The sequence below is a fragment of the Ornithodoros turicata genome, chromosome 8 (assembly GCF_037126465.1).
Source record: "Ornithodoros turicata isolate Travis chromosome 8, ASM3712646v1, whole genome shotgun sequence".
NCBI lineage: Eukaryota > Metazoa > Arthropoda > Arachnida > Ixodida > Argasidae > Ornithodoros > Ornithodoros turicata.
Window position 1 is genome coordinate 9,739,244 of NC_088208.1, and position 26,138 is coordinate 9,765,381.

General features: G+C 46.2%; 1 non-coding gene across 1 annotated transcript; it reads right to left on the minus strand.

The window, feature by feature from the left end:
• Window positions 1–12,618: 12,618 nt before the first annotated feature.
• Trnaf-gaa (transfer RNA phenylalanine (anticodon GAA)) lies at window positions 12,619–12,689 on the minus strand. Its single transcript has one exon. It is a non-coding gene; the product is annotated as a tRNA-Phe (tRNA).
• Window positions 12,690–26,138: the final 13,449 nt, after the last annotated feature.

A 26,138-nucleotide genomic window follows, 5' to 3' on the forward strand; every position in this document is an offset into this window, starting at 1 on the left:
CAAAGGTGCGTAGATCATCACAGCCGCAGCAGAAAGAAAAGAAACGAGTAGTTCCCCGACAGGCCCAGATCCACAAGACTGAACATGAACCGCCTACTTCAGATAATTCCGACGAATCCACCTTTCATCTTTGTAGCAATCACTCAGATCTGCCTAGGGCACTCATACAGTATGGATAGTTCGGAGTAGTGCATGCCATCGTTGCTTCGGGTGCTTCCGTAGAAACATTCGGTGAAGAAACGCTCCTCCGACTGAATACGCGCCCTAGGCTCCAAACATCTTCTCGACAGATTTTTGAGTACTGCTCACCTGCATCGCTTCCGGTGGTGGTATGCTTCTCTGTACGTCTACAATATAGCACAAAATCCTGCGATGGAGTGTTCATGTAATCAAAGATGCTGGACACCCTTCCCCCACCTTGCTAAGTCGATCATCAGCCATTGCGTTGGGACTCCTCCTTGATTGACTGCCCAGAGTTGATTCAGGTAATTGGGAAGCTCAAAGGCACCCTTGTGCATCTTCATGCCAACGAAAATGTCACAGCAGTGGCAGAAAAGGCGCGGAGGGTTCCTATTCATTTCAGGCCAAAGATGGAGGAAGAACTCCGAGCTCTTCTCAAATCTGACATCATAGAGCCTGTGGAAGGACCGACTCCGTGGGTATCTCCTATCGTCATCGTACCCAAGTAGAATGACCCTAGATCCGAATCTGTGAATCAGAATCCGAAAGATCCGAATCTGCGTTGAGATGTGCATGGCCAACACAGTCATCCAGCGCGAACGACACCCAACACCTTACAGGGGCTGACAGCAGAACTTTCAGGCTCTTGTATATTCTCCAAACTTGATCTCAAACATGGCAACCACCAAATTGTACTGGACCCAGAGTCCAGGGGTATCACCACATTATATACACACCTCGGACTCTTCCAGTACAAGAGATTTTTTTTTACCTGCTCTTCTTCAGAGATTTGTCAGAGAGTTCAGAGAGTAGCGCAGAAGGCACGCCAGGCTCTCACTGGCTTCATAGCTAAGGACGTCACACCGCTGGACGCCCCCTGGTCTCTGCCTGTGCTCACCCACCTTCGTACGTCTTCCGGACATCCTGGAACGAAGCGATGAGGTTCCCCCTCAAGTTCATCGAGCCAATTTTATGCACTGGTAGACGCGAAGTTTTCTACCACTGCCGCAGCTTACACCGATGGCGCATCTCGAAATGGCAAGTCCGCCTCGGCATTCGTCATCCCATCCGAAAGCGTAGTGGAAGGACGTCGCCTCTCGCATGAACCTCATCCACAGGTGCGCAACTCTATGCCATACTTTTCTTTCTGAAACACATCGTTGTTTTTAACCCGCGGGAATGGGTCGTGTTCACTCACTCTACATCTGCACTGCAAGCAACTGAAAATTCTGGCATCCGAGGCTCATCCGCACCGTTGGTGATGGATGTGTTAATGGCTTGTCTACGAAGCAGGGCACAGGTTGGTTCTCCAGTGGGTTCTAGCCCATTGCAGTGTCAAAGGGAATGAACAGGCGAGGCCGACAGCGCCGCAGAAGCAGCTCTCTCGTCTCGGAGAGGGACGCGTATTGCGCTGCTGAGAGGAGATCGTCGTTCTGCACTTCGACGCCTCGAGACTCCCCTGTCTTCCCGCCAATGAACCGCTGACATTCTTCACTGAAAACTTCAGAAACGGCTTTCGCGGTCATTCAAACATAGCCGGCAAATCGATTATTCATCACTATAATGCGGCATCCCATAATGCTGCGTGCTGTATGGCTGTATTTGACGTTTAAGGGCATTTGGGTTCTGCAGCAGCCTCCATATTCACCCGACCTCACCCCGTACGACTCCTTTTTATTCCTAAAACGCAAATCAGTAGTGAAAGGACACCCTTTTGAAACAACAAACGGCTCCGGAACGCAATGTTTGTGATGGCACAAAAAGGGCCGTAACAACAATTCCTGTTACAGGGTAGACCATAGGAAAGATATATATGTACAGGACATGTCAGAAAATGAGTTTCAGATATGCTACCAGCAACGGCTTCAGCGTTGTAGTAAGTTTGTACAGGAAGAATTGGAATACGTTGACAGCGATCACATTGTACTTGGTTAAAACTTAACGCTTTGTTTTCTTTTTACAGGACCGAAAAAAGTAACTGCTCCAATCCCTGTAAGTGTCCCGACCGCTGACCGCTTTTTTTTTTTCTTTCGTTTTTCCCGGAGCCGAACCTGAACAGAACCGATATACCTGAACCGCTTCAAGCTGATAATTTCGGTTCAGCGGAGCTAAACCCGAACCCGAACCGGACCGAAAAAAAATACCGGTTCCGATCCCTGCTCAACAGCGATTTGTACATAGTGACCACCTGCGACATCGTTCTGTGCGTTTTAAGGTTCTTGCTAAACAAGCAGTTTCACCTCGCTCTCCTGTACCAGCGCCTGCGGACACTGGGTCTTCAACTTCCCAGATGAACCCAGGAAAGGTCATGAAACACCAAGCCGATCACCTCCTCCTTCAAATACCAGTGCAGAACCTTCCTCTGTGCCAGATGGTGGGTGACACGAACCTTCACCTCCTACACAGGACAAGAAACCTGAAACAGGAAACCTGAACCCTTTCGCAGATGTTTTCATATTTCAAACAGGTTTCAGGAAATTATATGAAAGTGTATTGATGTCGATCACTGCAATTTTGTATCCGTAAATAAAAAGAACAAATGATGTCGAATGAAGGTGATAATAGGAGGGCACCACCGCTGATAGCAAGGGGTCATGTGAGCGTTGTATCCAATGATGAAAATACCAGCGGCATTTTGCAATGAACAAGTTCGCTCTCCTGCCTGCTGTGATATGATACCTACGGAAGGTTACAATGCCCAGAACCTTGGGATTCGTCGGGAAAGATCCTGAAATTTCGGGCCTCAAAAATGACCCGAGATTCCCAACAACATTACAAAGTGCCCTCTATGCAAGCACTCCGTCCAGTTGTTGTCTTCTAACCTGATTCCATGCAATCGTAATCAAGTCATTTAACCTTATTTCTATTAGAGCTCCTGCGGAGCAATTGGACCTAAGCTGTGTTTACATTATTGGCGTCAGGCGTAGACATATTAGATACACCTCCTAAGATTTTGTCGTGAGATCTGCTCTAAGTCAATTTGAATTTTCCTCTCCGTTCTCTGTGCATCTCTTTTCCTTTAGTCTGGTCTGGTCTATCTGGGATTTGGCAAAGGCGTGCTGTTCAAGCAGCTCTACTATTATTTTTCGCTTCCTTTTTGCTGTCGATGCGTGTTTACCGAGACTACCAGTATTGGAGTAACCAGTCCTGACACCATCGGTACTTTCGGTAACTTTTTGGAAACTTTTTTTTTTCAAAATCAGTTGACTCACACAAATGTGCTGTTTTCTGACATTTATTGGTTTTAAATAGTAGATGCTCGCGTATCACAGAAGGGTGCCATATTGAGACCGTGCGACGAAGAGAAGTACCTGTTACCAAGCTTAGCAGAGCTGCTTGGTAGCGCGGTACGATGTTCTCTGAAGTACAGCGGTGTAAGAGCACCCAGTAGATCTGTGCCGCCCTGTCACAAAGCAGCGTGACGGAACTGCTAAAGATGGTATATTCTTTGGAAGTGTGCACGAAGGAATAACAACGTTCTGTCCTCAGATTTCTCACCGCGGAAGATATGATTTCCGCTGGAGGTTTGCCGTCCAATTACAAGGCAGTACGGTTTGCAATGCACATCTCGGAGGCAAGTCGCCTAAAACGAGTCGCCTATAAAGTTGAAGAATGGTATGAGTAGTGCTGCGGCTGCTGAGGGGTTTCTTTTTGTGCGGACCGGGTCACAAATGGTCGACAAGCTTCAGACGAGAGTAGGCCAACCAAAACGTTTAACAGGAGCTCAGGCACCTGAGGCAGTCCACAATATGGGTGTCCGCAGTTGGTGCTCGAACTGCGAGAACGACGAGTGGACGCTTGTCAAGAGTCGCTACAGCCTTAGGGGACGGAAGGAGAGGTTTTTGAGTCGTACCGTGAGTAGAGATGTGAGCTGGGTCCACCTTTACCAGAGTCAAAGGAGTCAAGCAAAAAGTGGCGGCGTCCCACGTGTTTTAAAATTAGCCTAGCACGACAATGGATGTCATGACTGCAGTCGTAGGCCGATCACAACCACGATCTCCCAACTGAATGTCTCCCACACCCCTCATTCCTGGGGCCTAGCACCCTAGTACACGTTTTCACATTTTAAACCACTCAAGCTGGTAGCACCAAGTTTCAAGACGTCTGTGAAGTCAAGAATGCGGTGCATGATTCGTGGCGCATACGTCCAAACGAAGGTTCTTTTCTGTCCCATGATATTCACGATCCTAGTGCACCATTGGCAGCAATGCGTCATTATCAGTGATAGTATGTTGAGCAATAGACTGATGCAATTTCACCTGCATATAATATGCAATGAGTACAAATTAATTTGGTTATTTCTATTCAATCGTCCTCGTACAAAGGATATTGGGTGCGAATTTAATTGAAATGTAATCCACGGTGACTCTGAGCATCGCGATTCTGACGTAAAAAGTGCAATGGTCCATCGAAAACTCGTTGAAAGAATTTTGCACTCTTGGTTACTCACCTGTGGGCTAATTCGTGCGCCATGGTACGAACAGCTTTGTACGACCACGGCTTATCTTCAACTATGACCGTCCGGTACTCAGTGCATGCGCCCGCTACGTAGGCCAATCCTGCAATGAACGTTTAGAGAATCAGGGAGCTAGACTTTCAATACAGAAGGAATACTCCATTTATAGCCACTTTCTATCCGAGATAATAGTAACTAGAGATACCACGGAAAGAGGGAGCGTCAGACAAAGCGGCTAAAACGTCCTATCGATATCTCAACTGCGTTTCATTCTCCCGTACATCGGCAACAATGATACTCGTAGCTTAAAGTTTGAACGGCGGTCGACAGCTAGGGGTACGATGCAAACGCTCATAGGGCTCCTTGGCAATCCCACCCACTGTGCAAGGTGGAATAACCCCGTAATGATGATGATGACGACGTCTATGACAGAGCGGTTCTGCCTGGCGGCAGGTGTCGCAGTGTTCGTCACCCTATAATAAGCTCAAATCCAATCACCATCAGAATGACATGCTCTTTCCTTCAGAGTGTACACTAAAAACGAAGATCACCACGTAACAAGCTCTGCGCCAGCCAATGCGCCGACTGATAAAGTTGGGTACTCGCATGACAACTATTCCGGGAGCGGTGCTCGACCTCCACGGACGCTTACGGAACTATAGAGCTGCTTTTGGGGGGCCGATGGGTGTGAAATACGTAATACGATATTAGCCAGGAATATTGAAGCGACCTGCCGGCAGAGGGCTTAAAGAAGCACAGAGGTCATTTTTAACACCCTGTTTTCTTCCTATAAGACTGTTAAGTAGGTCAGTAAGATACACCAGTCAGAAGTAATTCACACCACGGAGTCATAGTTATCGCAGATATTGAATTTAAAGTACGCCGCAGAAAGTGACCGTGCGCAACGGCAGTGAAGAGCAGTACCAGCCTGTGATCTACCTGGAACCTCGCGCTGACGCTATAAGGAGAATGCTCCCTGATTGGTCTAGAGACATGTTGTCTGCTACTCCTCTGTCGTCTGCTACTCGGCTGTTCTGGTCTCTGAAAAAGCCTTATTTTTATCCGATAATCTCGCAGTAAAACGCGCAGTTTTGCACAGAAGGCCTCGTACTGTTGGCGACTTCCAAATATGTGATGACGACCTCGCGTTAAGACCCACTGAACCGAAGCGATGGTCTTAAACTAAGGAAAAATCGGCTACCATGTTGCGGAAGAAGCACCGCATAGTTTACGCTGGCAAAATACGTTCATCTCTAGGCTTTATGACGACGAAAATATGTTGGTATGCGGGAAAACGACATGTAAAGAAAGTCACATGAACTCAAAATGACGTGCGACCAAGACAAGATGGCAGTTTTGCCAAAAGCACCCGATGGGTAGTTACAACAATGGCGGGTTTGTGTCAGCCCTGTTGTCTCCGAGCTCGTTTGCATCGCGTTCGTATCGCAACATGCTAAGTGAAAAGTCCTCGGTAAATACGCCTACTTTCGCCTATGAGTGCGAGAGTGCGAGTTCCCACGCGACCACGCGTGGGACACTGTGTTACGTTGCTGGCTGTACGACCATGTGCGACGCTAATGTGGCGCTGTACGCCATGTGTGACGCTGCTGATGAAAGGAACGACGCTTTCTCATTAGAACATACCCCTAGTGGAATCTACAGGTGAAAGACTTCATTTCGCAAGGGCACCAGTTATTAGAGAGTTTTAGGGCGTCCATTTCCTCCTCGGCAAACAAGATTGAGGCGACCAGCAGTGGTGGGAGTGCATCCGCTACTAATAAAAAGAAAAGTTAGCTGTCGTGGATGATTTAAATCATCTGCGGAAGTTGTCGGCTGCAACGCGATCCAGGAAAATGGCAGGAAAAGCAACACGTAGCGAACTATGTAAACAAGTTGACGGGCAGAGGCTACAGCGTCCGTGCGGTGCCGTGAACGTACCGGTTATCTCCTACAGCTCTTCCGAAACCAGGACATGGTAAACTTGAGAAAGTAAGTGTAAGTGTAAGTGTAAGCAAAACACTGTTGCATTTTTCAGTTTGCAATGTGGAACATATATCAGCCTCTAACTCGAAATTCCTCCTGTTGGCCATCGGCAGGAAGACCTCCAGATCTGGAGGGGAAACCTCAACCTTGGCTATTTCTTCGTTACGTTTCGTATATGTGGAGTCGGTCGTTTCGTTCGTGCAACAACAACCACTTTATTTTTAAGATGATGATTAGGGAGTTTCATCTACAGGGGCGATACTCTACCCATTGCTGATGGTGATGTGGGGAATGAAATAATGACCAACGACTCACTAAAACTCTCTATTATAAAGGCAGTAGAAGTTATCCAGTCAAGCCGTCCCAAATATAAAAGTAGTTTTTCTGAACATGACTCACCCGCGACATCACAAGCCAAGCTTTGTCCTCGAATGGCGCACATATCTCTCCTGCAACAAGGACACTAATTATTTTCGGTTTCGTTCACACTACGTGCCCATGATTACTGCTCATGGACATCGTTTCACGCTGAGTTCATCACCATAGAGATGTGCTGAAGCTGAAAACAAATATCTAGGGCATCTCGAGTTTCCATAAACGAACAAGATAGCCACAAGATAGTGGTTCTCAAATGCTGATGTCGGGATTCGCATCGAGGCCGCCAACAGCTGAATGGGTCCGGCAAAGCTTAGACATTCTCGAGCACCCCACAGACATCAGTGCTGCCAAGAGTCTCCCGACTATTGTATAAAGCAAATAATTATCTACTTGTACGAAATGTAGTTCGCCTAACCCACTTCTACCCAGTTGTGTCTAGCAGTAGGTTCCCCGAAGTCGTGCTGGCACGATCACCCATTCCCGCTGGTTGACAGAAGCATTTTTTTTTAAATTCCTTGTTAGCGCCGCGAAGCAACTGTGGCTATGAGTGGCGTACAGGTGGAGACAGGACAACATGAAAGAGTGGGAGACAGGGGGTTAGTATGCGTCCTGGGCCGACTTCAGGGGGAACTGTGCCGACCTTCGTCTGGAATGTCTGCCGGAAAACCCAGACAAAACCTCAAACAGCACAACCGGTGCGGGGAATCGAACTCGCGTCACCTCCCAGCATGAAAGAGTGGGAGACAGGGGGTTAGTATGCGTCCTGGGCCGACTTCAGGGGGAACTGTGCCGACCTTCGTCTGGAATGTCTGTCGGAAAACCCAGGCAAAACCTCAAACAGCACAACCGGTGCGGGGAATCGAACCCGCGTCACCTCCCAGTCTCGGCGCGGAAGGCGATCATCCTAACCACGCTGTAAGAAAAAATGGAGTAAAATGGGAAGTAATTGCAGCTTCTAGTCCCCTAGACTGCAATTGCTCCCCATTTTACTTCCTTCCTCTTTTTCTTTTTATTCATTCTCTATATTAAATATATATCTTCCAGTATCGAGGTGAATTTCCGTTTGTTCTCGGATGACTGTATGTTGTTCTCTGTAATTCGGAATAGCGAAGACCAACTCCGTTTGAATGATTGCTGAAGGAAAATACATAAATGGTGTAGGGACTGACAAATGGAATTGAACGTCAAGAAATGTGCCTATATGAACATAAGTAGGAAAAAAAAAAAAACGTTCACAGTTTTTTGTTATCATATTGATGGTAAACACTTGCAAAAGGTTGGCTCTTTCAAATAACTCGGAGTTATCATTTCTAATTATCTGCGCTGGAACAAACATATTGAACATATATCACAGAAAGCCTCATCGAAATTATGGTACTTACGTCGTAAGCTGAAGCATGCAACATGGAAAACAAAATTAACAGCCTACAGGTGTTGTTCCAGCCTCAGCACATCAGTTCTTTCAAAGGCCTACAGGACCTTTATACGCCCTTTCCTTGATTATGCAGACGTTATTTTGGACCCCCACACACAGATCAACATAGATAGGCTTCAGAAATAACCAAGGAAAGCACTCGATTAAAATTTTTCTACCTTCTGGTCAATGGAAACTTAAAGATAATGCTTGAAGATTACGTTACACCAAGTGAGATGTACTCGATTTACACATAATCGCCAGTTTAGATGTACTCCAGCCAAAAATGATTGTTACAAATATTCTTTTTTCTTTCGCACTGTCCAAGAGTGGAATAGCCTGCCAGAAGAAGTTGTACTATCTCCCTCCTGCAATAGCTTCGTTAACAATGTCACTAACGCTCTAATACGTGGTAATACATGAGACGTATGTTGTACTTGTATTTGTATTTCAAGATGTATCCAAACTTGTACGCACGAGATGTATGTTGAAGTTGTACCTTTGTATAATGCTGCTGTTTGAATTTTTCTATATTTTGTACACTCCTACTTGGGCCTCCAACGGGCGACCAGTACTATTTCTAAAAAAAAAAAAAAAATCGTCCCCTAGCACCGACATCTACTCCTCAGGACTGCAAACTGGCACTGATACTTCACAAATGGTCTTTTCTAATGCAACAGTCTGCGTAAATATGTGCTCTTGGTCAATTTGATGGCATAAGGCTGGTATAACTCAGCCAACCTCACAGTTTTCCACACACACAGAGTAAGAAACAGTTAGCGCTTCTTTCTTCGGAAATTGTGCCCTATGTATGTTGCAAGATTTTATATCGCTCGATATATCACGGTTGGCGGTTTGATTCAAAGTATTTTCATGCATGCACACGAATTGTGTACCTGGGAAACAGAGCGAGAAATGCAGACCCTACTCCGTGACATTCATTTACTCCCGTGCATTTATTCCCGAAAGGGACTATTGTTTTCTGGCAATGCACTTAATCCCCAAAAAAGGATTAAAAATACTCTTTTTTTTAAAGCGCACTGGCTCTTAGAGTGCGGGAGCTGGTGTTCCTGGGTTCACGTGGGTAAGTGCTAATGATTACATCAACGATATTTCTGACGAATATCACCTGTGATGTCCTGTAGCGTAGCACCTTGATAGCAGTTATGAAACACCATTGGCATAGCGCTTTTTTCATTGATCTGGGGAGCCAGGATCAAGTGACAATCCGAGCGAGGGGACGTTTCGCTGCCCGCGAAACACGGCGGTCTAATTTATAGCTGCCATTTTGCTGACCTCCTTTTGACCTGTAGTCTCACAAACGTTGCTGAAGCCTGCCCTCATTGCATCTACGTAAGTATGCATGATGGAATTACCATTTACTGCAAACACTTAATGAGAAATAAATGAACACCATGCTACACAGTGCAGTTTTTAACCAACAGTTCCGCGAAACCTATACCACCATGCGCCATAATAAAGCCACCTTGACTTGTGATGAACACATGCTCATTAATTTTTAATAAGATTTCGTAGCTAACGCAGCAAGAATGTCTCCTAACATAAAATCCGCAGCGAGTCAGACTCAAGGAACTTTACGAGAATTCATGCAACTTGCTAGAAAGTAGAATAGACGATTTCAGAAATTGCATGGATGGCCCACCAGGGAGCGCCGTGTTGCGAAAGCCCCGCTGCACCTTGGGATTTAGTTTTCATAAGTGAGAGAGAAGAAGAAGGGCGCAAACGGTTTCGGTTTTCTCACTCCTTCACCTCCCGCACCTTCGAGCAACAGGCAGACGAGCACGAATGTAAACCACTTCCCACGACGCATTGCGCGATGCGCATGACTTGGGCGACGGAGGGCCCCCGTGCGGAGCACAAGGGTAGTATCTGAAATCGCCTATTGATTACGACTGCTGCATTCTTTCTGAAAAACATATTTTCGTTTTCAGCGCTTGGATCGTGCATTTTAATACTACTTGATAAGACTTTAGATACCTCATTGAAGACGGAGGAACCATTTAAGAGCTCATGTAATTACGTAAATGCATTTACATGAAGAAAATGCAAATATCGAGATGACCTACACGGACACACTTTACTATGTTGACTTCATGGTACTCCGACCACGAACTATTCACGAAACAAAAGTGAAAATACACAGATATGCATAGAGACTTAGAGATAAGTGAATCGTTCGTTTGACATAGGAAGTTCCGTTAGCAGTTATGTTGCAGCTTTACTCACAGTATTAATTGTTTTGCTAATCGTGGACAAAATACGTACCCCGTGACTAGTACGAAGATATCCACTTTTGCAAAGAGGTCATACTGCTCCGCCATGTAAGTCATCCTGAAGTTGTCTAAAGTGGTTCGCGTATCGCCTTTGTGATGATACCCGTATGTGCCAAAAGTTGAGATGTACTTGTCATCGATGCGCTGTAATAAACAAACATCTGTAGTAAGTATTGGTCGACCTTTTTTAAACTTGATGGACGAATCACGGGCCCTGCAATCAGCAGTTCAAACCACCTTTAGCGAGTCAGTGAACTATCACTGCATTCAGAGCGAAATATTCTCGCTGAAACAGGGGTTATGAGAGCGGGAATCTGATTTACTCTAACCTTTTCAATTGGTTTGAGTAAAAAGGAGAAAACAGTGGCATATCCCATGCGTGTGCGGGATTACCATTGATTGAACCGCGAAACGTGAACCGCTGCTTTTGTGTGTGTGTTTGTGTTATGCTGTTAGGCGTCAAAACCTTACTAATGTTTCTAAGACAAACGTTTCCTGTTACCAGAGTACATAGCGCCTAATTATCGTACTGTTGAACAAACGCAGGTGCAACAAGAAATGTCAGAACATTTCTTTAAGTTCGGCCAGGAATTGTGAGTACTCATTGAGAAATCAATTCGCGTGCCACATTGCATGACTCGTGGCAAATTGTGGAATTGAAACACTCTCGTAAACACTACCATCACTCGTATGCACACTCTCGTAGACAAACATAACGTATCACTTTTTGACAGGGGTAAGTTCCGTTAGTTTTAATATTTGTCAGCTGACCATAACAATGTTGTGTTGTTATGAACATCATAGCATTACTATCTGGTCAATGCCTTTCTGTATGTCACTTGGAAAGTATTATACAACGGGCGTGCTACCAAAAGGTGGGGTATTCGACAGCTTTTTGGGCGCTTGGTATCTATTGGAATCTGTTCGTAAATTGTTTTAACTGGATAATTTGCGTTCGAGTACTTACAGAGTCAGCCTACGGGAGTTGAAGATCAGGGAACATAGGTAACTGAAGTTTAATATTTCAATGTTATTTCTATACGTTCAACAATATGCATTGTGATATTACTAGTCATTATCTAGCCGTTGATAAGCGCCTGCACCATCATTTTCTTGACACGGTGCTACGGAAACCTAAAGCGCATACGTTAGTCACTTTTGCAGTGTTGTAATAGCTTGAAATAAATATTTGTCAAAATGTACTGCTTGTGTGAGCTGCTCCGTATTACTCTCCCACTAACAGCATGCACTTGTGAAACAGTACACACATACAGAGAAGCTTTTAGATTTGGCCTAAGTAAAGACTAATCAAGGTATAATCCTACACATTTTTGCTAATACAGATCTAGTACAGGGCTAGAACATGCCTTAGTCTGGTATATAAAAGTCTCAAGTTGCGCTAGGGCAAGACGTTGGATGTCTATGGTTAGACGTCTAGGTGGCGTAACGTTAGCTGTGCTAGAGGGACTCCTCTAGGGCCTACCGGTCTCGGTGGCTCAGTCGGTAGCGTGTTCGCCTTCTGATCCCGAGATCGCGGGTTCGAACCCGGCCGAGGACGCCAGCAACTTGGTGGCAGGGTACAAGTTGCTTAGACACGCCGTCTTCCGCGAGGAACGTTAAATACGGGGTGCCGTGTGATGGGCTTTCATCGCACGTTAAAGAACCCTCAGGTGGGCAAAAGCAATCCACAGACCGACCGCTGTGGCGTCGCTCATGATCTCAGTTGTCTCGCGACGTAAACACCCAATTATAAATTATATATAATCATCTAGGGCCTATGGGAGACATCTACTGACATGTCGCTCTTCTAAATTGAGGCGTCAATTAAACATATGCTATCCTACCTTTGGCTACATGGGGCAGCCAGCATTCGGCTACGGCTCTATATGAATTGAAGCAACTTAAGGAAAAAGTGCTGACGCCAGGAATCGAACGTGGGTCTTCCGATTTTCGGTCAGATATGCTACCGCTACACCACGACAGCAAGACTTTCCCTTGAGTTACGTCGCAATGAACGTGGGTGTTGCACACAACGCGCCAGTAGCGGCGAGTCTGAGCTTTCTGATGACCTTTCTGGGTCTGATGCTAGTAGAGGAGGAAGAGGGGTCCAGTTCAACGGCTGGAGCATCTCAGGGTATTCAAAGCTTCCGTGGGCTTCCGTGGGCCTTCGAGACTGGGTGGTACCCGGGTTCGAATCCCTGTGCCGACGCTGCTGTCTGGGGTTTTTCCTGGGTTTTCCTCAGACGCTTTCAGCCATATGTCGGCACAGTTCCCTTAGAAGTCGGCCCAGGACGCACAATCCCCCAGGCCGTAAGTCGTGACGTCGTCCCACCTCTGTGAGGTCGACAACGGCGAGCCTTTCATCTACGTGTGCCGGAAACGTTAGATTCCACGACGGAAGAATGGAACACGTTTCAAGTGAGGTTCCTCGCTCCACTGGGGTAGTAAGAGTTACCCATGATGCAGACAAGAGAGATCTCCTCATTTCTTCGTTGAGCCCGGAAGTTTTTAACCAGTTGTTTAATGTATTGCAATTCAGCGATGTCTTTCAGGACATCATGGCGAAGCTGTCGGAACATTAAACTCCGAAGCGGTTCGAGAAATTTGAGCGGTTCAAGCTTTTCTCGACCCGACAGGTGGAAAACGAGTCGGTCAATTATTTGGCGCTGCAAGTACGACGTCGAGAGCGACACCCGGGCCTGCTCGTTGTTGACGGCCTTCATCTTGGGAAGCCAAAGCTACAGTCTTCGCCTTATCGACTGCGGGGCTTGAACAAGGGCAAAATTCCTCTTAATGGACAGAGAGAATTGAAAGCTTCTTTTGGAAACCGAACGCAAACGTCGCGGGTATTGTTTACACTAATTGAATAAACGAATTTATTTGGAAGAGAGTGGACCAGGAAACTGGACATCGACCTCAACAGGCTGTTTGACGGGAGCATCGGTGTAGCCAATGATTCATTGGACGAGATTTTGGGAAAACACCCAGCCCTTTTGCGTCCTGGCCCGGGAAGGTGCACGAAGTTTTTGGTCCACCTTCATGTACAAGGGGGAGCACAACCCAAGTTTTTCAATCCGTCATCTCTTCCTTTTGCCACGACACAAGGCAGTGGAGGCAGACTTACAACGTCAAGTGCAGAATGGAGCGTTGCAACTGGTGGAGGTATCCGACTGGGCAACATCAATAGTGGTCATGGCGATACCAAACAGGGCCGCTCGTTTCTGAGGCGATTTCAGTGTGACGACTAACGAGCAGCTCGCCGTTGCACAGTACCCCATTCGAAGTCCTGAAGAACTCCAGGCGATCATCAACGGTGGTGAGGAATTCATGAAACTGGATCAATTGGATATGCGAGGCATACCTTCAAATCAATGTTGTACGTATCCCCGTTACAGTAATCGACACTTTTTCGGTATCGCAGTGCGTATCGGCAATATTTTTTAAAATCAGTATCGGAAAAGTATTTCCGTTACAAATTTATGGTAACGCGATATCTGTATCGTTACCGATACCGACGAGAGGCGTTGGTCGTCGTTTTCGGCGTTAGGAAATTCCACCAGTACCTATGGGGCCGAAAATTCCTGATGTACACCGACCACAAGCCACTTACGGTTATTTTGGGCCTTCAACGACAGCGAGCCGCCTGCAAAGCTGGGAACTCACCCTAATGACCTACAGCTTCGATCTCCATTTCCAGGATAAAATCACATTGCAAATGCAGACGGTCTCTCTCGGCTTCCGGTAGGACCAGACCAAGGATTTGACAAGGCAGCCGAAGACGATATCTTGAGCGTCGGTACCCACGAAGTCCTTGCTGTCCAAGATTACCAGATGTCATCACTGCAGCAACTCTTCAAGAGTCAGTGCTAGCGAAGGTGGCGGAATTCGTTTCACGTGGATGGCCAAGCCATATTTCCGCAGACCTATCTCCGTTTCACCAACGGCAGAGAGAGCTCACGATGCACAAGGGCTACATACTTTGGGGAATGCGCACAGTCGCGCCTACCAAGTCGAGGCACAAACTTCTGGATTCCCTACACCGCTGCCTCCGCCGCAGCCAGTGAAGATACCAGCCAATCGCCAAAGATTTCGAAACAGCTTCGAACAATTTCGAAACAATTTCGAAACAGAAGCTTTCTCTGGCTACCAGTGGATGATGGCGGCTAGTCTCCATAGCTACACTCTAAGAAAAAAAAGGGTAGAGTTTTCTACCAATCTCGGTAGACCACATTTCTGCTCAAACCAATTTTACCTTTTAGGTATAGCTGCAGAGTAGAAAGAAACTGCAGAGTGGAAACTGTCGTTCTACCAGCTTGGATGGGAAATTCTACCATTTTTTTCTAAAGGCGGGGTCCCATAGCCTCGATTTGAGCAGCAGCAGCAGAGCTGCAGCGACACGAGCTGTCCCATAGCACTGTGCGAGAGCAGCAGCGCTGCCGAGCTGGAGAAATTCCCTGCTGCTCCCGTATCCGAATTTTTGGCTGCTGTGCTGCCCTGTTGCTCTGCAGCCAGGGCAGCCGGTCTCGCTAGCCAATCAGGATGTTCGTTGGTGTTGTTTTCATTCGACGGTGTTTAGGGTTAGCAGGGCGGTGACGGCTGAAGGTTTGTGTCTCGTTGTTTTGTGATTTGTTCCTGAAGAACCAGTGGTTTGGAGTGAGTGTTCAACCATCGGTACCGCATGAAGTGGGCTTTCGGGACATCATTCATTTAATTTATTTTACTATTTGCAGCTAATAAAATGTTCGACGAAACGTGCGTGAGACGTATGTTGTGCCAGATTTGCAGATAACATGTTCGCTTGTTTTCTGGTATGTGCTTTATAACCCGTGACCTGATAACGTACAGGCAAATTACTACCACATCCATCCTGCGTGAAAACCATACCAACCACATTTCCTGTGGGGATCGATGACTTGCGAGCTAGGTTGTTGTAAATGAAACTGACCCTTGAAAAGGGTTCCATAGAGACTGGCAATGTTCAGGCTACGAAAAGGTTCGGTAGAGATAGACAATGAACTCGTTACCTTACGAAAACAGGCAGAAACTAGTGATGACTAGCAGAAGAGGACTGTTTTCGTTAGACAGCTTTATTTCACTACCAGCAACACACGCAGTTGACAGTCACAATAAATGAAAATATCGAATCCTAGTAACGAGGCGATATTTATACGACAAAATCCTGTAGAAGAGTCTCCGTACAACCGCAGCAGAGGCTGTTCTACACAGCAGTGCAAAAGGACGAACCTACGTTGAATGTCACGGGACTTCCTACATATCAACGAAGAGTGAATAAGGTAATATGAGGCTCAGACCACCACCATAATCATTTCACAGTCCACTTGTGAGCTACAGATCCATAATATATCTCACACACGTGCATTCCTACGTGTGTGTACTAAAAGGCTTAGCTACTGCGTACGCCTTCGGAATGTTCGAAACGTAAACTATACCGTACTTGCCATCACGTTTTGGACCTCCTACGCCGTTGCTGCCGCTAATTCAAAACGAAGCTATGGGACGCCTCAAGCAGCAGAGCCGCGGCAGCAGAAAACTGCTCTGCTGCCATGTTGCCGTGTTGCCGCTGCTGCACCCTGCTGCTTTCCTGCTGCTGCTCGCATAAAGCTATGGGACCCGGCCCTAAGAACAAACGTGAGAGAGGGGAACCAGGGAAAGGACGCCTCCGCTTATACCCGTGGAAGAGAAGCCGCTCGTGGTATGGCCCGAAATGGTAGAAGTACTGTCGTTCTACCAGCTTGGGTAGGAATTTCTACCTTTTTTTCTTAGTACGGTCGCACGGGGGCGGGGTGGCGTCGTTATTACAGTTACATTGAAAGCGCTTTACGCATCGTTGCCGGCATCTAAAGCTGAAAAACCAAAGCACTCCCTCCCCCCTATAGGAGGTGCACAAGAGAGAAAGGCTGGGGATGTTAGCGAACAATTAGGGGGCGTAGGGGGGGGGGGAGGGGTCTTCAGCAGGGTTCCTGGCAATCCAAAATATGTACACAAAATGTTTACACATTCGTTTCGTTCGTTTAGGACTGCGCTGTCGATTCGAAGATGATGTGACGCAATGGACAGCAATAATCTGTGGGTCCTTGATGCCAATGGCATGAGATTTTGCCGTACTTCTGCTTCTTAATCTTAACAGCAAAAAACTCGTATCCTCAAAGCTGTGGTTATCCGTTTTGGGTCCCTCGCGAACACTTACGTTTTTATTGAAGGTGAAGCCAGTGATCTTTATAGTCACGTTCGGGTCTGCGATGGTCTCATACCGGAGGTTTACCTGCAACAACAACAGAAAAATTAGTGAAAACCTAGTGAAAAATTAGGTTGCTCCTTGTAGAAGGGTCCCGAAGGGAGCCATCGTCATGTTTCCTGATTTGCTGGGGACGAGAGGCGGACACCAATTCTGTAACACTCTGCGATGCAGAGTGCGAAAGCGAAAGCGAACTACTCCCGTCTTCAACAGTCAGAATTTGAACGATATCATAGTGGCCGCTCGAGGAGAAACTTTGCAAACGAGGACGCATACATTTTAGACGTTTTCTGCGCATCTTCTGGTACCATATGTATCTCCGGCTCAGAGAATTGCGGTATAATTAAACAACCGAAGACTGCATGCAGCAGACAGACGCGAACGATGTACGCACTCTTCGGTTGTTCAGTTATGCGTAACCAACACGCCATAATTTCCATTGTTACTAACTGTGGTATACGATGGAAACCGGCTAAATGTGACCTCCGTTATTCCTGCGCTCCTGGTCTAGCAACCATCAGTGACCGACAATATGTATGTATTAGCAGCATATGACTTACTTTGTTTATCTCCAACATTGCGTGAAGTATACGTGTACCTGCTTGGTGCATCTCTACGTGTTGTTGGCATTTCGTGATTGTGGTGCGGTGGCTTCACGTTCTGACCAAGTACATGAAGACTAGTTTAATAAGCCACAAAAGCCAGCGGCATGGCCGAGTGGGCTAGGGCTTCCGCTCGTTGGTTGTAGCCAAGGTCGTGCTGAAGACTGGGAGGTGGTGGGTTCGAATCCTACCGCCGGCTGTGCTGTCTGAGGTTTTCCCTGGCTTTTCCGAAGACTTTCCAGAGGAATGTCCGCACAGGTCCCGCGGAAGTCGGCTCAGGACGTATACTAACGCCCCTGTGCCCCACACCTCCGTGCTGCCCTCTCTCCATCCGTCCACGTCTGTACGCCGCTCATAGCCACAGTTGCTTCGGGGTGCTAACACGCAATTAAAAAAGAAACAAAAACAAAAGGGGCCGGTTGACACATGACTAGGGAACGTAGCGACGGCGGAGGAAAGTCACGTGGGGTTGAGTCACGTCAGATAGATAAGTTAGGGAAGATGTGTGTTCCCAAGCAGCACAACCCAAGCAGCACAATGTACTGAAAGTCGAGTGCAATGGGGGTGTACGGGTAGGTGGAAGGCCTTGAACAGAACCATGAAACTAAGTAACATTGATAACACACATACCGTCCACCCCCATTGCACTCGACTTTGAGTACATTGTGCTGCCTGGTTAGAACTGTTCACCGATAAGGGCGAACGGTATTGCTGATAAGGTGTGTTATCTTCGGGGTGATAGAGGACGCTGTTAATCTGGTGTGTTTTCTTTTTCTGGTCTTCCTTGTAATAAAGGTTGCAAGTTCTGTGTTCACCGTGTTTGTGTGTGTGTTTTTTCCTCCATCGTTGCTATGTTTCTTAGGTACTAGTTAACTACGCTTTATTATTTATACTTCATATGAAGTAATAAATCGCAAATCGTTCAAATGTGCAGCATGTACCTTAGTTTGGTTAATTTGCGTATCAGTTTTCAACCTCAAAAATTTCTTTCACGCAGGACATCACTTTAATGGTACCGTAACGCAGTAGAGGTGCAATCTCAGAAGATATATCTACTGGGGCGGAAAAGTTTGGGAGTCGCCCCCTGCTCTCAACCGAACGAACCGTGCCATGGGGGTATTCCCGTGCAGTATCCGCAAGTCAATGCACGTCTAAGAGGCTGTACAGCGTTGACCTTGCCTGATAATGCATGACGAAAACGACATATCTGTTCTAAGAAGGCCGCATTTTCGTTCCAACTGTAACTAACAGAAACAAAACCGAAACGAGGATCCCCACCAAAAGGCCGTACAGTAACGCCCCTAGTGAGGGTCTCGCCGCCAATTCGGTAACCTAATCCCCCAGTACACTTACTTACGTCACAATTTTCGCCACAACTGCACTCATAGTTTCTTTCTTTTCTTTTTTGAAAATTAAGACTGAAAATTATGGACAACACTCGTCGCCGACTGCGCGATGCTCGTCAAGTACAGCGGCAAAACTACATTGCCATAAAAACTACACAGACTAAAGGCAAGACGTTGGCTACGCGTCGGCTACATAAGCATCATAAACAACAAGTCAGTTAGGAACATAGGTAACGCTTGCATGATGAATTGGCGAATATTTCCGGCCAGACATCACCCAGAGCCGTTTTACCTCGATCTTCGTAGCAAATTAAAAATATTAATTGTTCTGTGTCCCATCTGTAACTCGTTGTTCTGGGTTTGCAAACAACCAGCTATTAAAGTACACCGTCAAACTAAACTGCCTGTCTGCTGGCTTGCGGTACCTTTAAGCCGGTGTGTCCACGAAGCAGTGTACGTTTTCATGAACGCTTAGAAAATAGAATAATCGTTTTCAACCACGTACGACCGCCAGGAATAGGGCGGGGTGTCGACCCTGGCGCTGAAATTCCGCGATCACACCATTAAAATAAAGTAGTTGTTGTTGCAACTCCATCCACCTATGGAACTGGTCGTTGTGAGGCTTCCGTGTTGTGTCCGTCCTTCTGTGTTCCACTGCCTCGGCCACAAGTTCGTCACCTCTGAGCGAGTATTTCAACAATTGAAGTAAGGACATTGAACCATAAGTTGGACGTCGCACGAATTACTAATGAAAACTACTGCCTTGAAATTGATCGATTGCATTTACTAGATGCTGTAAATGTAATTTAATACAAGTGTCGTTACTTACGGAATTGAGAACGGCTCCATAGTACGCAATAATATCACTTTCTTCGTAATTGAACAGCTGGTAGTATACAGCGTCCATGACTACATGTATTTCCGGCTTGATTCTGGTGGTGCTGCGTCCCTCTGCGTGATAAAAACGGAGTAGTACTTCATTATTCACCTGTTAGCTGGAAAGTCGACACGTAAGATGTAATACATGAGAATGGACCTGCGGTATAATAGTATTAAACCCATGGCACTCGGGTCGATTTTTACTGGTCACTAGACTTTTATTCGACTCTAAGTTACTTGTAGATGCCACGTGCAAATTCTATCCACAAAGGCACCGTACTCATTTTTACGGTGGGTTACCCCAGAAGGTCTCGTGACATCCTGCTTACCAATGACGACTTGGTCACGCTGCACTGTGGAGTCGTCGGAGCGAGGCATGAAAACTGTTGGAAAGAAAGTAGACTAGGTTGCACCAGTCCTACACTCATTTGTTCACACGGTACAACACAGACTATGTTCCATGCTCTAGAAACATAACTTCATTGTATAACACAATAGTCGGCAAATCATTGTGATGAAATGATACAGTTATCGCTTCTGATTTCAGGAGAGAGCGGGGTGTGCGCCCTTTTACAATGCTGCCTATGACATCACACACACACAGGACATCACACCACCTGCAGCACGGCCATGAACCGACGCAGTACTCCGCCGCAGCGCACGGAGAGGGAAATCAACCGTATTGCACGCTTGTCGCCATTCTACCATGCTCCTCGCAACGGAACGCCCACGCAAAGTGCGTACGCCATCTGACGAGCGAGAGTGGAAGCGCAGCGAGCGCTGCTGCTCGTTGACACTCGACATTTAGACCGAAACCCTGGTGAGCGATTAGACCATTCGGTGACTCGGTGCGAGAAAGAATAGTGCCAACAATAATAGATAGCAAAGGTTGCACAAGAGGGGGCAATGACGAAACATCTGCGTCATTTCAGTGTTGTTTTCTCAAAAGCACACAAGACCATTACAAACCTCCTGGAAGGAGTCGGCAAGGGTACAGCGAATGGGAGTCTGGCCCGGAAATAGAGTAACCGAGCTTCTGTCGAGTTGGCATGATTCCTTTTCCTTTGCTTCGTAAAACAAGCGCAAGAGTGTTGTTTGTGTGATTGTTGCGGAAAGATGATTCAAGAAGCAAGCTGAGCACCTGCTGCGAATGAATTAGTGAGAATAAGCGACCAATACGGGAATACTACAATGACGTCAATGAACCGAAAGCGCAACTACAAGAACGCTTCTCTTTCATTTTGATAGATGTAAATGATCTAGAAGCGACGCAATACCAGGAAAATGTAATCTTGTGTACTGATCAGAAAATGCAACAAAAATTATGGAATAGAGCACCAACATATTCCGCATGTGTAAGATGCAGCTGTTTGCACAACGGTAGTATCGCAACGGATGTGCCTTGATGGTTTTGTTGCCCTCTGTTGAATGAAGTAATATGGGCTAAACAGCTTTCAGTTTCATACAAGAAATTTTACACGCCCTCCTCTGCAGGCATTTAAAAAAAAAAAACTTGACGTCGTAGACGCTACTCTTGTGCCTCTCGTGGTCGATGCCGGCCGTACATTGACTTTGTCTCGCATGGGTACGCGATGTAGCCAGTCTCATCCACATCCAATTGGTGCACTACAGACTTTTTCTTTTAGTCTGCGTCGTATGAACCCCCCCCCCCCCCCCGCGCTTTGTAGATGACCATATGTACAGAAAGAAATCCGTGCACTACGTTTCACGGAGGTGCTACCAGAGCCGTATCAAGGCAAGTGCGGGACCCTGTGCTGTGAACCGAAGCGGGGCCTGATACGAAAATGCTGGAAGCGCGAAAAAAAAATGAAACAGCACCATGGCAAGAGTGGCGCTTGCGCCATAAAGCCCCAAATTATCAGTGATAAAACAACAATCGTGCTTCAGCAGTACGACAAAAATTTGCGACATCGATATACTACACTTTTGTGTACTATACTTGATGGCCTATATTATATCCATGCATATGAGTACAAAACTGTAAGTTAGAATACTATATGAAGATATACATAGAGCGTTGTAGTTGCAAACTTACAAAACTATTTTTCTTTCCACCGGCCTCGGTGGCTCAGTTGGTAGCGTGTTCGCCTTCTGATCCCGAGATCGCGGGTTCGAACCCGGCCGAGGACGCCAGCAACTTGGTGGCAGGGTACAAGTTGCTTAGACACGCCGTCTTCCGCGAGGGACGTTAAATACGGGGTGCCGTGTGATGAGCTTTCATCGCACGTTAAAGAACCCTCAGGTGGGCAAAAGCAATCCACAGACCGACCGCTGTGGGGTCGCTCATGATCTCAGTTGTCTCGCGTCGTAAACACCCAATTATTATTATTATTATTATTCTTTCCTTCTTTCTGGCGAACTCGCACGTAATATCTGATAAGTCGACAGGTTCTGCTGTTTCTTTTCGGATAAGCAGCACTGCATAGCGCGTTCGACTCACGCTTTGGGGACGCTATCTTTTCCGCATTAGTCCCGAAGTGCGGTGCCCGGCGCGGTCGCACCAGCATCGTATTCCTAGAACCGGCCCGGTGCGACATTATAATATTGGTTCACGCAGAAAATCGCTAGCAAAGTCCGGAATGGCGTCCGTTTCAAGCAACTTTGTGAAGACAAGCTTTGGAGTCCCGCGTAGACACAAAATCGCTATAGACACAAACATCTGCTGTACACTGTGCAGTGAATTGTAAATTTTCCTACACACACGTTCAGCAATATCGGTCAACGACATATTCGTTTGAGAATGTGTCGTCTGTGAAAGGAAGACGACAGTATGGTTGGGACTCTTAACCGCTGAAACATCTGTACATAACGCACGTTGCACATAAGAGCGGGTCCACGTTTTTGTAATAAACTCCCAGTATTTTTCTTTTTCTTTTCTCTTTTTCTGCACGGTTACCGTTACGCTTACCGTAGTCGTGCATAGCAGCTTCACTCGTCAAGGTTTCCTCACGGTGGATTAGATGAGGAACGTGGCCTTCTGCAGTTCGTTCCATTGTCAACAGGGGGCGGATGCGTAGTTCATCGCCGATGATGCCATTCTGCAAAATCCTAACACTTACATGTGCGTTTTGGGGCTACTTCATGATGAAACAGAAAACACGAAAAATCAATATCGAGGAGACAGATTCCGCCTCCAACCTGTAGATGCTACGCAACACAACAAAACACTCGCCATTGACAGTTGAAGAGAGATTAGACAGTGCTGAAGTATAACTTCACCACAGAACATACGCGACCCCCATGGTAGTCGTGAGTGAGAGATTCAGCGCGGGGTCACGAAACAGCTCCGGAACTTCAAGAAAAAAAAAGGACAGCAGATGTTGTCCTTAGGCCAAGTTCTGCACACTGGTGCGCGTCACAAAAAAGGTGGACCCTGAGGTCTTGCAAGCTCGCGTTAGTGAATAAGAACAACCATTCGCGCTGGCATGCCGTTTCTCTTTTCCGTTTCTGTTTTCGTTTTTGCGGTAGTTTCTAGCCCATCTGATTGACTCTGACTGCATTAACTGTCGAATGAAATTTCGTCGTCAGTTTTACGTAGTAACTGTTCGTGCACTGAAATCGACGAGCTTGAGGCATCGCGAAAAGCCCGGTTTGTGATGGGTCGCAGAGTAGCTGTGTTTGGAAAGCACTGTCTTAACCAATTGAGATTCGGAATGATGTCGGTCTCTCTTGTGATTGGTTCAACACGGGTGCCCCCTCCCCCTTTTTCTAGACCGTTTGCATTTCTCTTTAATTGTCCAAGGAATGCGTACAGCCTTTGGTTTCAACAAGTCAAAGGAATGATGAGATTCATTTTGAGGGATGGCTGACTCCGGGTAGTGTTAATGCGAATGACAGTGTTCACCGAAGCCCTATACAGTGTTCAGAGAGGTACGGTTTTCTGGCATGGCGTTGCTCAGCTGGGCTTGACCGCAGACCGAGCAAAGCTAAAGCCGACCTGGTTTCAAACGTTAGTAGTGTGGGCAGCGGAGAAGGATGTGTTCCGGATTTTTTAAGTCACGAAAGTGACGGCAGCTTGCAGAGCTAACTTGTCGCAAGCACATACACCACTTTGCACTAAGAGCCACGTTGAGTCGCGTCCGATGAATTAATGCATCATCCCGACGAGAGATACCTTGCAGCATCCGTAAAGCGGAGAGGGCATCAACGCTTCAAGCAGATATATGCACACAAGGTCAAATGCGAAAATACGGGAATTCGAAAAACTGTATCTGAAACAACAGCATACCACATGGAGTCCGTCTTGTTCGGACACTACTGCGGAAGCCATGCGATGTTGATCTTGGAAAAGCTTGCTGTTGATCTCTGACGTATCCACCTGATGTAGAGATCCATTACATCAGCAATCACCCTTTTACTACACCTTCATCTAATAAAAGCGTGAGTATAATTTTGATTAATTTGATGATTTTGATATAATTTGTAATAGGACAGGCTCAAAGTGAAAAACAAAAACAAAATACATACAAACTTTTCGATGACTGTATTATCTTCTCCCGTCGTTCTGATGAGTAGGTAGTCATCGAACGGAGATCTTTGTTCAAGGTGCAAAGTGAGTTCATCGTTGAGTTTCAATATTCTTGCACCACTGTCTGACCTTCCTTCGAGGAACTGCGGATACACGATTGTCTCCACCAAGGACGCTGAAAATTTGACGAATTAAAACCACGTTCCAAGTTCGAAAATCTGCTTCGAATTGCGATCTCTTTCAAGCCATATTTCACTTATGCATCTACATATGAACTCTTGGAAGCAGAGAAAAAGCAAGATATATTTCTCCGAGTGTGTCCCATTGAGTGAGGTAAGCGAGGAGATGGCAAAATGCACCACCGAGGCAAAGCGGATCAGCTTTATTTCTAAATCACATTAACAAATGCCACCACGCTTTTTGATCCATCCGATAGTCAGTATTCTTCTCATTCTCCGGCTTCAGTTTTTTTTTTTTTTCTGTGGGCGCTGAGATAGCATGCTCCGTGCGCCAGATGAGAAAGGCACTTTCTTCGGGCTCTCTTGTAGTATTCAGCGATCTGATTATTGTATTTCTAAGTGCGATACGCAAATGGGCCTATGCAAAACGTAGGGTCTCCGACGTTTATAATACACTGAATGTTCCAGCGTTGGGCATAGTAGGCTTGAAAGTAACGGATTCTTACATTAAAGCCTCGGTGTCTAAAAAAGAAGGGCAAAGCAGACCTGATAAACTGGATCGTGGTCGATCCGTCGCACTTTGTAGAATTTGCTTGGAGTGATCCAAAATTCACTGGCAATTTAGCGGTAAATGCGAGAGAAATACGTTAGCATTAACCGCCTTTTCCGGTCCAAACTTGACTTCTGAGTATCCACTTCCTGTTTAAACCCAAATTCCGGTTGTCCACTTCAAATCTAAACCCGACTTCCGGTTGTCCACATCCCGGCTATACTTGACTTCTGGCTGTCCACCTCCAGTCAATACTTGATTCCCGGTTTGACACTTTCAATTACTATATATGTAAGTTCACTTAATTAATCTTTAATTATCCTCAATTACTTTAAATTACCCTGGAATTACCCTTTAATTACCTTACCTTACCTTAATTACCTGCCGTTACCTGAGGTAATCATGAATTCCCTTAATTACCTTTAATTACATTTAATTACCTCCTGTATAACCTGCGGTTACGTTCGGTATTTTTAAAATGTCATTTACTCTTTCTTTTAATTGCATATATCTTACATTCATTACCTCTAAACTCAACTTTCTTGTTTTAATTGCCTTTAATTACCTCTACTTACCTTCAGTTACTCTTACCTCTTACTCTTAAATACCTTCGACTACTTCAATTTCGAATTATTTGCCTTCATTTACATTTACCCTCTTATATGCCCTTTGCATGTCCACTTATACCGCTGTCTCGGTGAGGCTTCACAATCTCACACACGGACACACACACACACATACATACAGCTTTTTCCAGTTTGACACTTCTAATGCTAACGCATTAAAAAGGAAGCGATTTCCGTTAAATACTAGTGTTCGCTGTCACTTGTTATGTATGGTTTGCTCTTTCTTCGTTCTCGCCTTTTCTTTGCCACCGACCGCTACTCCGGCGTACGCTTCTTGGCAGACACTGGCGATTAAGTATGGGTTATTCCTGCTTCCCCAGATGACCAAAAGCGCTGCAAGCCAAGTAGCACACTCCAAGCAGTAAGCACGACACTCATTCCCACCTCCGTCGGAAAACTCGTGACGCTCAACCTAGGAATCGAATGGTTTTCTGGTGCATTTTTGTAACTGCAAAAGTGATGCACGCTATCATAGGAACGGATTTCTTGGTGCATCTCGAGTTTCT